A 14,278-nucleotide genomic window follows, 5' to 3' on the forward strand; every position below is an offset into this window, starting at 1 on the left:
TGATTACAGGGGTCTTGGAGCATTGTGATGATAAGGGCATGGAGCAGTCTGAGGAGAAGTCCATGGAACATTCTGATAACATGCGACAGGGAGCTTTGTGATGACAAGGGCATGGAGCATTGTGATTACAGGGGTCTTGGAGCATTGTGATGACAAGGGTCATGCAGCCTTGTGATGACAAGGCCATGGAACATTGTGATGGCAGGGGTCATGGAGCATTGTTATGACAGTTGTAATGGAGCATTGTGATGAGTAGGTCATTGAGCATTGGTCTGAAATGTTTCATGGATTATTGTGATGAGAGTGGGCATGGAGCATTGTGATGAGAAGGGCACGGTACACTGTGATACATGGGTCATGGGGGATTGTAATGACAAGGGCATGGAGCATTGTGATGAGAAGGGCATCGAGCATTGTGATGACAAGTGTCATGGACTTTGTGATGACAAGGGCATGGAGCAATGTGATGAGAGGGTTCATGGAGCATTATGATGACAATGACATGGAGCATTGTGATGCCAAGGGTCATGGAGCTTTGTGATGACAAAAGTCATGGAGCATTTTGATTACAAGGGTGTGGTGCATTGTGATGAGTAGGGCAGGAAGCATTTTGATGACAGGTGCATGCAGTAATTTGATGAAAAGTGTAATGGAACATTTTGATGATAGGGGTTATTGAACATTGTGATGTCAGGGATCATGGAACATTGTGCTGATAAGGGGATGTAGCATTGTGATGACAGGGGTCATGGAAAATTGTGATAACAGGGGTGAGGGAGGATTGTGATGACAAGTGATGGTACATTGTGATATCTCATGTGAGAGAGCATTTGGATGAGAATTGCATGGAACATTGTGATTACAAGGTTTATGGAGCATAGCGATGACAAAGTTGTGGATCATTGTGATGAAAAACGCATGGCACATTGTGATGACAAGGGTCAAGGAGCATTGTTGTGACAAAGACATGGAGCATTGTGATGACAAGGGTCACGGAGCATTGTGATGAAAAGTTCATGGAGCATTGTGGCTACAAAGGTCACAGAGTCTTGTGATGACGCGGGCATGGACCGTTGTGATGACAAACGTTATGAAGCATTGTGATGACTGGAGTCAGGGAGCGTTGTGATGACAGGGGACATGGAGCATTGTGATGACAAGGGCATGGAGCATTGTGATGACAGGGGCATGGAGCATTGGTCTGACAAGTTTCATAGATTATTGTGATGACAGTGGACATGGTGCATTGTGATGACAAGGGCATGGAGCATTGTGATGACAAGGGCATGGAGTATTGTGAAGACATGTGTCAGGGAGCATTGTGATGACATATGTAATGGTCCATTGCGATGTCAGTGGCATGGAGCATTGTGATGCCAAATGTAATGGAGGATTGTGATGACAAATATAATGGAGCATTGTGATGACTAGGGCTTGGAGCACTATGATGACAAGGGCCATTGAGAATTTTCATGAAAATGTCGTGAAGCTTTGTGATGACATTGTCCTGGAGAATTGTGATGAGAAAACCATGGAGCCTTGTGATGACAGGTCTCATGGAGCATACTGATGAAAAGGGGCATGGAGCATTCTGATTACAGGGGTCTTGGAACATTGTGGTAACAAGGGCATGGAGCATTGTGATGACAAAGGCATGGAGTATAGTGATGACAGGCATCATGGAGCGTTGTGATGACAAGTGTTATGGGACATTGTGATCACAAGGTTTTGGAGCATTGCGATGACAGAGGTCATGGATCATTTTGATTTCAAGGAGCATGGAGCATTGTGATGACTAGGGCATGAAGAAATGTGATCCCAAGGTTCATGGAGGATTGTGATGACAATGGTAATGGAGTATTGTGATGACAAGCGCATAGAGCATTGTAATGACAAGGTCATGTAGCATTTTGCTGACAAAGGCATGGAGCTTTGTGATGACAGGTGTCATGGAGCACTGTGATGAAAAGCGTCACGGAGCATTGTGAATACAGGGGTCATGGAGCATAGGGATGACAAGGGCATGGATCATTGTGATGACAAGGGTCATGGAACATTGGGCTGAAAATGTTCAAGGAATATTGTGATGACAGGGGTCATGGAGCATTGTGATGACAAGAGTCCCGGATCATTGTGTTGTCAGGTGTCATGAAGTGTTGTGATGACAGTGGTCATGGAGCATTGTGATGATATTTGCCATGGAGCATTGTGATTAGATGGTCATGGATCATTTGGCTGAATATGTTCATGGAGTATTGTGATGCCAGGTGTCATGGAGCATTGTGATAACAAGGGAATGGAGCATGGTGATTACAAGGTACTGGAGCATTGTGATGAGATGACCATGGAGACTTGTGATGACAAGTCTCATGGAGCATTCTGATGAAAAGAGGCATGGAGCATTGTGATTACAGGGGTCTTGGAGCTTTGTCATGACAAGTGCATGGAGCACTCTGAGGAGAAGTCCATGGAACATTCTTATGACATGCATCATGGAGCTTTGTGATGACAAGGGCATGGAGCATTGTGATTACAGGGGTCTTGGAGCATTGTGATGACAAGGGTCATGGAGCCTTGTGATGACAAGGCCGTGGAGCATTGTGATGGCAGGGGTCAGGGAGCATTGTTATGACAGAGGTAATGGAGCATTGTGATGAGAAGGGCATTGAACATTGGTCTGAAATGTTTCATGGATTATTGTGATGAGAGTGGGCATGGAGCATTGTGATGAGAAGGGCACGGTACACTGTGATACATGGGTCATGGGGGATTGTAATGACAAGGGCATGGAGCATTGTGATGAGAAGGGCATCGAGCATTGTGATGACAAGTGTCATGGATCTTTGTGATGACAAGGGCATGGAGCAATGTGATGAGAGGGTTCATGGAGCATTGTGATGACAATGTCATGGAGCATTGTGATGCCAAGGGTCATGAAGCTTTGTGATGACAAAGGTCATGGAGCATTTTGATGACAAGGGTGAGGTGCATTGTGTTGAGAAGGGCAGAGAGCATTTTGATGACATGGTCATGCAGCAATTTGATGAAAATTGTAATGGAACATTTTGATGACAGGGGTTATAGAACATTGTGATGCCACGGGTCATGGATCTTTGCGATGAAAAGGGTGATGGAGCATTTTGATGACAGGTGTTATGGAACATTGTGATGTCATGGGTCATGGAACATTTTGCTGATAAGGGGATGTAGCATTGTGATGACAGGGGTCATGGAACATTGTGATAACTGGGGTGAGGGAGGATTGTGATGACTAGTGATGGAACATTGTGATATCTCATGTGAGAGAGCACTTGGATGAGAAGTGCATGGATCATTGTGATTACAAGGTTTATGGAGCATAGTGATGACAAGGTTGTGGATCATTGTGATGAAAAGGACATGGCACATTGTGATGACAAGGGTCATGGACCATTGTTCTGACAAAGACATGGAGCATTGTGATGAGAAGGGTCACGGAGAATTGTGATGAAATGTTCATGGAGCATTGTGGTTACAAATGTCACAGAGCCTTGTGTTGACGCGGGCACGGACCATTCTGATGACAAACGTTATGAAACATTGTGATGACTGGAGTCAAGGAGCATTGTGATGACAGGGGTCATGGGGCATTGTGATGAAAAGCGCATGGAGCATTGCTCTAATAAGTTTCAGAGATTATTGTGATGACAGTGGGAATGGCGCATTGTGATGACAACTGCATGGAGCATTGTGATGACCAGGTCATGCAGTATTGTGAAGAGAGGTGTCAGGGAGCATTGTGATGACATATGTAATGGCCCATTGTGATGACAATGGCATGGAGCACTGTGATGCCAAGTGTCATGGAGGATTCTGATGAAAAAGGTAATGGAGCATTGTGATGACAATGGCTTGGAGCATTTTGATGACAAGGGTCAGGGAGCATTGTGCTGACAAGTGCATGGAGAATTGTGATGACAAGGATCATGGAGCATTCTGATGACAAGCTTGTGGAGTATTTTGATGACAACGGCATGGAGCATTGTGATGAAAATTGCATGGGGCTTTGTGATGAAAAAGACATGGAGCCATTTTGTGACAGGGTTCAAGGAGCATTCCGATGACAAATGTCAGGGAGCATTGTGATGACAAGTGTATTGAGAATTGTGATGACAAAGGTCATGGAGCATTGTGATGAAAAGGGCATGGAGTATTGTGATGACAGGCATCATGGAGCGTTGTGATGACAAGTGTTATGGAACATTGTGATCACAAGGGTTTGAAGCCTTGTGATGACAGCGGTCATGGATCATTTTGATTTCAAGGAGCATGGAGCATTGTGATGACAAGGGCATGAAGCAATGTGATCCCAAGGTTCATGGAGGACTGTGATGACAATGGTAATGGAGTATTGTGATGACAAGCGCATAGAGCATTGTAATGACAAGGTCATGTAGCATTTTGCTGACAAAGACATGGAGCATTGTGATAACAGGTGTCATGGAGCACTGTGATAACAAGCGTCATGGAGCATTGTGAATACAGGGGTCATGGAGCATAGGGATGACAAGGGCATGGATCATTGTGATGACAAGGGTCATGGAGAATTGGGCTGAAAATATTTATGGAGTATTGTAATGACAGGGGTCATGGAGCATTGTGATGACAAGGTCCTGGAACATTGTGATGAGAAGACCATGGAGACTTGTGATGACAAGTCTCATGGAGCATTCTGATGAAAAGGGGCATGGAGCATTGTGATTCCGGGGTCTTGGAGCATTGTGATGACAAGGGCATGGAGTATTGTGATGACAGGCATCATGGAGCGTTGTGATGACAAGTGTTATGGAACAATGTGATCACAAGTGTTTGGAGCATTGCGATGACAGAGGTCATGGATCATTTTGATTTCAGGGAGCATGGAGCATTGTGATGACTAGGGCATGTAGCAATGCGATCCCAATGTTCTTGGAGGATAGTGATGACAATGGTAATGGAGTATTGTGATGACAAGCACATAGAGCATTGTAATGACAAGATCATGTAGCATTTTGCTGACAAAGGCATGGAGCTTTGTGATGACAGGTGTCATGGAGCACTGTAATGACAAGCATCACGGAGCATTGTGAATACAGGGGTCATGGAGCATAGGGATGACAAGGGCATGGATCATTGTGATGACAAGTGTCATGGAGCACTGGGCTGAAAATGTTCATGGAGTATAGTGATGACAGCGGTCATGGAGCATTGTGATGACAAGGGAATGAAGCACGGTGATGACAAGGTCCTGGAACATTGTGATGAGATGATCATGGAGACTTGTGATGACAAGTCTCAAGGAGCATTCTGATGAAAATTGACATGGAGCATTGTGATTACAGGTGTCTTGGAGCATTGTGATGACAAGAGTCCTGGATCATTGTGTTGTGAGGTTTCATGGATTGTTGTGATGACACTGGTCATGGAGCATTGTGATGATATTGGTCATGGCACATTGTGATGAGAAGGTCATGGAGCATTGGGGTGAAAATATTCATGGAATATTGTGATGACAGGTGTCATGGAGCATTGTGATGACAAGGGCATGGAGCGTGGTGATGACAAGGTCCTGGAGCATTGTGATGAGATGACCATGGTGACTTGTGATGACAAGTCTCATGGAGCATTCTGATGAAAAGGTGCATGGAGCATTGTGATTACAGGGGTCTTGGAGCATTGTGATGATAAGGGCATGGAGCGTGGTGATGACAAGGTCCTGGAGCATTGTGATGAGATGACCATGGTGACGTGTGATGACAAGTCTCATCGAGCATTCTGATGAAAAGGTGCATGGAGCATTGTGATTACAGGGGTCTTGGAGCATTGTGATGATAAGGGCATGGAGCAGTCTGAGGAGAAGTCCATGGAACATTCTGATAACATGCGACAGGGAGCTTTGTGATGACAAGGGCATGGAGCATTGTGATTACAGGGGTCTTGGAGCATTGTGATGACAAGGGTCATGCAGCCTTGTGATGACAAGGCCATGGAACATTGTGATGGCAGGGGTCATGGAGAATTTTTATGACAGTTGTAATGGAGCATTGTGATGAGTAGGTCATTGAGCATTGGTCTGAAATGTTTCATGGATTATTGTGATGAGAGTGGGCATGGAGCATTGTGATGAGAAGGGCACGTATACTGTGATACATGGGTCATGGGGGATTGTAATGACAAGGACATGGAGCATTGTGATGAGAAGGGCACCAAGCATTGTGATGACAAGTGTCATGGACTTTGTGATGACAAGGGCATGGAGTAATGTGATGAGAGGGTTCATGGAGCATTATGATGACAATGACATGGAGCATTGTGATGCCAAGGGTCATGGAGCTTTGTGATGACAAAAGTCATGGAGCATTTTGATTACAAGGGTGTGGTGCATTGTGATGAGTAGGGCAGGAAGCATTTTGATGACAGGTGCATGCAGTAATTTGATGAAAAGTGTAATGGAACATTTTGATGACAGGGGTTATTGAACATTGTGATGTCAGGGATCATGGAACATTGTGCTGATAAGGGGATGTAGCATTGTGATGACAGGGGTCATGGAAAATTGTGATAACAGGGGTGAGGGAGGATTGTGATGACAAGTGATGGTACATTGTGATATCTCATGTGAGAGAGCATTTGGATGAGAATTGCATGGAACATTGTGATTACAAGGTTTATGGAGCATAGCGATGACAAAGTTGTGGATCATTGTGATGAAAAACGCATGGCACATTGTGATGACAAGGGTCATGGAGCATTGTTGTAACAAAGACATGGAGCATTGTGATGACAAGGGTCACGGAGCATTGTGATGAAAAGTTCATGGAGCATTGTGGCTACAAAGGTCACAGAGTCTTGTGATGACGCGGGCATGGACCGTTGTGATGACAAACGTTATGAAGCATTGTGATGACTGGAGTCAGGGAGCGTTGTGATGACAGGGGACATGGAGCATTGTGATGACAAGGGCATGGAGCATTGTGATGACAGGGGCATGGAGCATTGGTCTGACAAGTTTCATAGATTATTGTGATGACAGTGGACATGGTGCATTGTGATGACAAGGGCATGGAGCATTGTGATGACAAGGGCATGGAGTATTGTGAAGACATGTGTCAGGGAGCATTGTGATGACATATGTAATGGTCCATTGCGATGTCAGTGGCATGGAGCATTGTGATGCCAAATGTAATGGAGGATTGTGATGACAAATATAATGGAGCATTGTGATGACTAGGGCTTGGAGCACTATGATGACAAGGGCCATTGAGAATTTTCATGAAAATGTCGTGAAGCTTTGTGATGACATTGTCCTGGAGAATTGTGATGAGAAAACCATGGAGCCTTGTGATGACAGGTCTCATGGAGCATACTGATGAAAAGGGGCATGGAGCATTCTGATTACAGGGGTCTTGGAACATTGTGGTAACAAGGGCATGGAGCATTGTGATGACAAAGGCATGGAGTATAGTGATGACAGGCATCATGGAGCGTTGTGATGACAAGTGTTATGGGACATTGTGATCACAAGGTTTTGGAGCATTGCGATGACAGAGGTCATGGATCATTTTGATTTCAAGGAGCATGGAGCATTGTGATGACTAGGGCATGAAGAAATGTGATCCCAAGGTTCATGGAGGATTGTGATGACAATGGTAATGGAGTATTGTGATGACAAGCGCATAGAGCATTGTAATGACAAGGTCATGTAGCATTTTGCTGACAAAGGCATGGAGCTTTGTGATGACAGGTGTCATGGAGCACTGTGATGAAAAGCGTCACGGAGCATTGTGAATACAGGGGTCATGGAGCATAGGGATGACAAGGGCATGGATCATTGTGATGACAAGGGTCATGGAACATTGGGCTGAAAATGTTCAAGGAATATTGTGATGACAGGGGTCATGGAGCATTGTGATGACAAGAGTCCCGGATCATTGTGTTGTCAGGTGTCATGGAGTGTTGTGATGACAGTGGTCATGGAGCATTGTGATGATATTTGCCATGGAGCATTGTGATTAGATGGTCATGGAGCATTTGGCTGAATATGTTCATGGAGTATTGTGATGCCAGGTGTCATGGAGCATTGTGATGACAAGGGAATGGAGCATGGTGATTACAAGGTACTGGAGCATTGTGATGAGATGACCATGGAGACTTGTGATGACAAGTCTCATGGAGCATTCTGATGAAAAGAGGCATGGAGCATTGTGATTACAGGGGTCTTGGAGCTTTGTCATGACAAGTGCATGGAGCACTCTGAGGAGAAGTCCATGGAACATTCTTATGACATGCGTCATGGAGCTTTGTGATGACAAGGGCATGGAGCATTGTGATTACAGGGGTCTTGGAGCATTGTGATGACAAGGGTCATGGAGCCTTGTGATGACAAGGCCGTGGAGCATTGTGATGGCAGGGGTCAGGGAGCATTGTTATGACAGAGGTAATGGAGCATTGTGATGAGAAGGGCATTGAACATTGGTCTGAAATGTTTCATGGATTATTGTGATGAGAGTGGGCATGGAGCATTGTGATGAGAAGGGCACGGTACACTGTGATACATGGGTCATGGGGGATTGTAATGACAAGGGCATGGAGCATTGTGATGAGAAGGGCATCGAGCATTGTGATGACAAGTGTCATGGATCTTTGTGATGACAAGGGCATGGAGCAATGTGATGAGAGGGTTCATGGAGCATTGTGATGACAATGTCATGGAGCATTGTGATGCCAAGGGTCATGAAGCTTTGTGATGACAAAGGTCATGGAGCATTTTGATGACAAGGGTGAGGTGCATTGTGTTGAGAAGGGCAGAGAGCATTTTGATGACATGGTCATGCAGCAATTTGATGAAAATTGTAATGGAACATTTTGATGACAGGGGTTATAGAACATTGTGATGCCACGGGTCATGGATCTTTGCGATGAAAAGGGTGATGGAGCATTTTGATGACAGGTGTTATGGAACATTGTGATGTCATGGGTCATGGAACATTTTGCTGATAAGGGGATGTAGCATTGTGATGACAGGGGTCATGGAACATTGTGATAACTGGGGTGAGGGAGGATTGTGATGACTAGTGATGGAACATTGTGATATCTCATGTGAGAGAGCACTTGGATGAGAAGTGCATGGAGCATTGTGATTACAAGGTTTATGGAGCATAGCGATGACAAGGCTGTGGATCATTGTGATGAAAAGGACATGGCACATTGTGATGACAAGGGTCATGGACCATTGTTCTGACAAAGACATGGAGCATTGTGATGACAAGGGTCACGGAGCATTGTGATGAAATGTTCATGGAGCATTGTGGTTACAAATGTCACAGAGCCTTGTGTTGACGCGGGCATGGACCATTCTGATGACAAACGTTATGAATCATTGTGATGACTGGAGTCACGGAGCATTGTGATGACAGGGGTCATGGGGCCTTGTGATGAAAAGCGCATGGAGCATTGCTCTAATAAGTTTCAGAGATTATTGTGATGACAGTGGGAATGGCGCATTGTGATGACAAGGGCATGGAGCATTGTGATGACCAGATCATGCAGTATTGTGAAGAGAGGTGTCAGGGAGCATTGTGATGACATATGTAATGGCCCATTGTGATGACAATGGCATGGAACACGGTGATGCCAATTGTCATGGAGGATTCTGATGACAAAAGTAATGGAGCATTGTGATGATAATGGCTTGGAGCATTGTGATGACAAGGGTCAGGGAGCATTGTGCTGACAAGTGCATGGAGAATTGTGATGACAAGGGTCATGGAGCATTCTGATGACAAGCTTGTGGAGTATTTTGATGACAATGGCATGGAGCATTGTGATGAAAATTGCATGGGGCTTTGTGATGAAAAAGACATGGAGCCTTTTCGTGACAGGGTTCAAGGAGCATTCTGATGACAAGTGTCAGGGAGCATTGTGATGACAAGTGTATTGAGAATTGTGATGACAAAGGTCATGGAGCATTGTGATGAAAAGGGCATGGAGTATTGTGATGACAGGCATCATGGAGCGTTGTGATGACAAGTGTTATGGAACATTGTGATCACAAGGATTTGAAGCCTTGTGATGACAGCGGTCATGGATCATTTTGATTTCAAGGAGCATGGAGCATTGTGATTACAAGGGCATGAAGAAAAGTGATCCCAAGGTTCATGGAGGATTGTGATGACAATGGTAATGGAGTATTGTGATGACAAGCGCATAGAGCATTGTAATGACAAGGTCATGTAGCATTTTGCTGACAAAGACATGGAACATTGTGATAACAGGTGTCATGGAGCACTGTGATGACAAGCGTCACGGAGCATTGTGAATACAGGGGTCATGGAGCATAGGGATGACAAGGTCATGGATCATTGTGATGACAAGTGTCATGGAGAATTGGGCTGAAAATGTTCATGGAGTATTGTGATGACAGGGGTGATGGAGCATTGTGATTACAGGGTTCTTGGAGAATTGTGATGACAAGAGTCCCGGATCATTGTGTTGTCAGGTGTCATGGAGTGTAGTGATGACAGGGGTCATGGAGAATTGTGATGATATTGGTCATGGAGCATTGTGATGAGAATGTCATGGAGCATTGGGCTGAAAATATTCATGGAGTATTGTGATGACAGGGGTCATGGAGGATTGTGATGACAAGGGAATGGAGCATGATGATGACAAGGTCCTGGAGCATTGTGATGAGAAGTCCATGGAAACTTGTGATGACATGTCTCATGGAGCATTCTGATTAAAAGGTGCATGGAACATTGTGATTACTGGGGTCTTGGAGCACTGTGATGACAAGGGCATTGAGCACTGTGAGGAGAAGGCCATGAAACATTCTGATGACATGCGTCATGGAGCTCCGTGATGACAAGGGCCTGTAGAATTGTGATTAGAAGTATCATGGAGCATTGTGATGACAAGGGTCATGGAGCCTTGTGATGGCAAGGCCGTGGAATATTGTGATGGCAGGGGTCATGGAGAATTGTTATGACAGAGGTAATGGAGCATTGTGATGAGAAGGGCATTGAGTGTTGGTCTGAAATGTTTCATGGATTATTGTGATGAGAGTGGACATGGAGCATTGTGATGACAAGGGCACGGAACACTTTGATACATGGGTCATGCAGGATTGTAATGACAAGAGCATGGAGCATTGTGAGGAGAAGGGCATCGAGCATTGTGATGACAAGTGTCATGGAGATGTGTGATGACAAGGGCATGGAGCAATGTAATGAGAGGGTTCATGGAGCATTGTGATGCCAAGGGTCATGGAGATTTGTGATGACAAAGGTCATGGAGTATTTTGATTACAAGCGTGTGGTGCATTGTGATGAGAAGGGCAGGGAGCATTTTGATGACAGGTTCATGCAGTAATTTGATGAAAAGTGTAATGGAACATTTTGATGATATGTGTTATAGAACATTGGGATTCCAGGGGTCATGGAGCTTTAGGATGAAAAGGGTCATGGAGCATTTTGATGACAGGTGTTATGGAACTTGGTGATGTCATGGGTCATCGAACATTGTGATGATAAGTGCACGTAGCATTGTGATAACAGGAGTCATGAATCATTGTGATGACAGGGGTGAGGGAGTATTGTGACAAATAGTGATGTAGCATTGTGATATCAGTGGTGAGAGAGCATTTGGATGAGAATTGCATGGAGCATTGTGATGACAAATTTTATGGAGCATTGTGATGACAAGATTGTGGAGCACTGTGATGATAAGCGCATGGTGCATTGTGATGACATGTGTCATGGGCATTGTGCTGACAAGCGCATGGAGCATTGTGATGAAAAGGGTCATGGAGCATTGTGCTGAGAAAGGCATAGAGAACTGTGATGACAAGGATCACAGAGCATTGTGATGAAAAGTTCATGGAGCATTGTGATGACAAGGGTCATGGAGCATTCTGGTGACAAACTTGTGGAGTATTTTGATGACAATGGCATGGAGCATTGTGATGAAAATGTCATGGGGCATTGCGATGAAAAAGGCATGGAGCCTTTTCGTGACAGGTTTCAAGGAGCATACTGATCACAAGTGTCAGGGAGCATTCTGATGACAAGTGTATTGAGAATTGTGATGACAAAGTCATGGAGCATTGTGATATAAAGTGCATGGAGTATTGTGATGACAGACATCATGGAGCGTAGTGATGACAAGTGTTATGGAACATTGTGATCACAAGAGTTTGGAGCATTGTGATGTCAGTAGTCATGGAGCATTGTGATGATATTGGCCATGGAGCATTGTGATGAGTAGATCGTGGAGCATTGGGCTGAAAATATTCATGGATTATTGTGATGACAGTGGTAATGGTGCATTGTGATGACAAGGGAATGGAGCATGGTGATGACAAGGTCCTGGAGCATAGTGATGAGAAGACTATGGAGACTTATGATGACAAGTCTCATGGAGCATTCTGATGAAAAGGGGCATGGAGCATTGTGATTACAGAGGTTTGGAGCATTGTGATGACTAGGGCATGGAGCATTGTGATGAGATGGTCATGGAGCATTCTGATGATATGCGTCATGGAGTTTTGTGATGACAAGGGCATGGAGCATTGTGATTACAGGGATCCTGGAGCATTGTGATGAAAAGGGCATGGATCATTGGGATGAAAAAGGCATGGATCCTTGTCATGACAGGGTTCAAGGAGCATACTGACGACAAGTGTCAGGGAGCATTGTGATGATAAGTGTATTGAGCATTGTGATGACAAAGATCATGGAGCATTGTGATGAGAAGACCATGGATAATTGTGATGATGGACGTCATGGGGTGTTGTGATGATAAGTGTTATGGAACATTGTGATCACAAGGGTTTGGAGCATTATGATGACAGAGGTCATGCAGAATATTGATTTCATTGTGATGACAATAGCCTGAAGCATTATGATGATGGGCATGGTGCATTGTGATGACAGGTTTCATGGAGCATTGAGATGAAAAGGGACATGGAGCATTGTGTTTACAGGGGTCTTGGAGCATTGTGATGACAAGGGCATGGAGCATTGTGATGAGAAGGCCATGGAACATTCTGATGACATGCGTCATGGAGCTTTGTGATGACAAGGGAATGGATCATTGTGATTACAGGGGTCTTCAGCATTGTGATGCCAAGTGTCATAGAAGCTTGTGATGACTAGGCCGTGGAACACTGTGATGGCAGGTGTCATGGTGCATTGTTATGACAGGGGTAATGGAGCATGGTGATGAGAACGGCATGGAACATTGGTCTGAAATGTTTCATGGATTATTGTGATGAGAGTTTGCATGGAGCATTGTGATGACAAGGGTACGGAACACTATGTTACATGAGTCATGCAGGATTGTAATGACAAGGGCATGCACCATTGAGATGAGAAGGGCATCGAGCATTGTGATGACAAGTGTCATGGAGCTTTGTGATGACAAGGGCATTGAGCAATGTGATGAGAGGGTTCATGGAGCATTGTGATGACAATGACATGGAGCATTGTGATGCCAAGGGTCATGGAGCTTTGTGATGACAAGTCATGGAGCATTTTGATGACAAGGGCATGGTGCATTGTGATGAGAAGGGCAGGGAGAATTTTGATGACCGGGTCATGCAGCAATTTGATGAATAGTGTAATGGAACATTTTGATTGCAGGTGTTATAGAACATTGTGATGTCAGGGGTCTTGGAGCTTTGGGATGAAAAGGGTCATGGAGCATTTTGATGACAGTGGTCATGGAACATTGTGATGATAAGGGGATGTAGCAGTGTGATGACAGGGTCATGGAACATTGTGATTACAGGGGTGAGGAAGAATTGTGATGACTAGTGATAGAACTCTGTGATATCCCTTGTGAGAGAGCATTTTGATGAGAAGTGCATGGACCATTGTGATTACAAATTTTATGGAGCATTTCAGTGACAAGGTTGTGGACCATTGTGATGAAATGCGCGTGGCACATTTTGAAGACAATGGTCATGGAGCATTGTTCTGACAAAGACATGGAGCATTGTGATGACAAGGGTCACAGAGAATTGTGATGAAAATTTCATGGAGCATTGTGTTTACAAAGGTCACAGAGCCTTGTAATCACGCGGGCATGGACCACTGTGATGACAAACGTTATGAAGCTTTGAGATGACTGGAGTCACGGAGCATTGTGATGACAAGGGTCATGGAGCATTGTGATGACATGTGTCATGGAGCATTATGCTGACAAGCGCATGGAGCATTTTGATGACAAGGGTCATGGAGCATTGTGCTGGGAAAGGCAT

Source organism: Mesoplodon mirus (assembly GCF_964341445.2).
Source record: "Mesoplodon mirus genome assembly, contig: HAP1_SCAFFOLD_34, whole genome shotgun sequence".
In the NCBI taxonomy this organism is placed as follows: domain Eukaryota; kingdom Metazoa; phylum Chordata; class Mammalia; order Artiodactyla; family Ziphiidae; genus Mesoplodon; species Mesoplodon mirus.